We start from the raw sequence: 2276 nt of genomic DNA, 5'->3' as shown, positions 1-2276 counted from the left end.
CAAGTGAGTTTCTTACCCAAATATTGTGCTGACCAAGGCTTACCAAAGTGGCGTAAAATTCTTTGTGGTTGCAAAACTCCAGCCATCCGCGCTTTGCTGCAGTATTGTATAGTGATTGCACAATTCCTATGGGTTGAGGTGGGAACTGAAACCCTTTTTCCTCCAGAATCTTGCGCGGTTCAATAAATTCATCATATTTTTCTTTCGCATGGTAACTTTGGAAGCGTGAGGGATCTTTTAGTTGGCTGGCTGTCTTTTTGTACCTTGGCATTGGTATAGCAATGAGAGTTCGATGGTAATATGCCCAAGAGTAAAATGAGAAGAAACGGTTATGGAGTACTAGAGTCGTAACTGCGAAAGGGAGAGAAACTAGTGTTAGAGGTTAATATGCACAGTGATGCCCTTATATAGGTGGGATTAAATGAAAATAAATTCGGTAAAAGAGATAAATTAGGGAAGAATTATTTTTAAATTTATTAAGCATATCCCATAAAATAGGCAAGAGAAATTAATGCATTAATTTAAGAGATATTCTTCCTCAATTTCTATCCAAATCCACCCAACTATTTATCACATATTGTCTCCAATAGTAAAATGAAAGGCTCCTTGATGAAGTTACTGTAACAGTAATATTGGTTACTGCAGCACCCAATTGTGTGCTCTAGTAATGGTTTCACATTCTCCTCAAATAGTTGCTGACACGTGGTTTGCCTCTGAAATCTGTTAATATGACAGCTCCAATTGTTAGTATTGAATCCAATAAGTGCGTGACCTGACAAAAAAAAATTTGATTTTTTTTTTTAAAAACAGAACAAGAAAAATAAGAGTTAAACAATCCTAAATAAGGGAAATAAATAAATTTTTTTTTTACAAAACCAGGGAGGATCCATCTCATTTGAAAGGACTACCTTCGCAATGGGTTGCCTCCCATTGAACGCTTGATCTAAGGTCCTTAAGCCTGACCTTACTTGAGTGTTCAAACAGCCGGTTCTCTAAGGAGTAAGACTTTTTTTAAACAATTTGTAGCTGAATGCATGTAATGCTTAACTCTGTGCCCATTGACTTTGAATTCCTGGCCTGTCTTTTCAATTAAGAGATCAACAGCCTCATGAGGGTAAATTCTGAGCAGCTTGAAGGGTCCAGACCATCAAGAATTTAGTTTTCCTGAAAATAGTCTTAACCTTGTATTATGGAGTAGCACTAGTTGACCAAGGATTAATTTCCTGTGTTGTATGTGTTTCTCATGCCATTGTTTTGTCCTCTTTTTATAGATTCTTGCATTTTCATATGAAAATAGCTGTAATTTATCAAGCTCACATAATTGAAGTTTCTTTTGTTCTGCTGTAGCATGTATATCCCAATTTACTTGTTTTAGTGCCCAATATGCTTTGTGCTCTAGCTCAAGTGGTAAGTGACAAGCTTTCCAATACACAATTCGGTAAGGAGACATACCAAGTGGTGTCTTGTATGCTATTCTGTAAGCCCATAAGGAGTCATGTAAGTGCAAGGACCAATCCTTTCTTGATGGGTTCACTACTTTTTTCAAGATCTTCTTAATCTCTCTATTAGACTCTTCTGCCTGGCCATTGGATTGTGGGTGATATGCTGTTGCTATTTTATGCCTGACTCCATATTTTGCCATAGTTGTAGCAAATACTTTGTTGCAGAAATGAGTACCTTCATCGCTAATAATTGCTTGTGGAGTGCCAAACCTAGAAAAAATGCTCTTCTGAAGGAAGTTCACTATTGCTTTAGCATCATTGATAGGTAATGCTGCAACTTCTACCCATTTAGAGACATAATCCACAACAACTAGAATATATAAGTTCCCAAAGGATGGTGGAAAAAGGCCCATGAAGTCTATTCCCCATACATCGAAAATCTCTACTTCCAGAATGTTCGTTAATGGCATTTCATGTTTTTGAGTAATGTTTCCTGTCCTTTGACACATGTCATAATATTTAGCAAAGTCATAAGCATCTTTAAAAATTGAAGGCCAGTAATAACCTGATTGCAGAACCTTAGCAGTTGTTCTGTGACCACCAAAATGTCCTCCATATGCTGCAGCATGGCAAGATTCTAGTATCTGAGGAATTTTTTCCGCTGAAACACATCTTCGTATTACTTGATCTGAGCATAACTTATACAAATATGGGTCATCCTACTGGTAGCTTCTAAAATCATGAAGAAATTTCATTTTCTGCTGAACTTTTTAACTCAGGTGGTAGCAATCCACTTACTAAGTAGTTAGCAAAATCTACATATCATGGAGATCC

Source organism: Citrus sinensis, chromosome 1 (assembly GCF_022201045.2).
Source record: "Citrus sinensis cultivar Valencia sweet orange chromosome 1, DVS_A1.0, whole genome shotgun sequence".
In the NCBI taxonomy this organism is placed as follows: domain Eukaryota; kingdom Viridiplantae; phylum Streptophyta; class Magnoliopsida; order Sapindales; family Rutaceae; genus Citrus; species Citrus sinensis.
The sequence above is the reverse complement of the archived record's forward strand: the minus strand, read 5'-3'. Positions refer to the sequence as shown.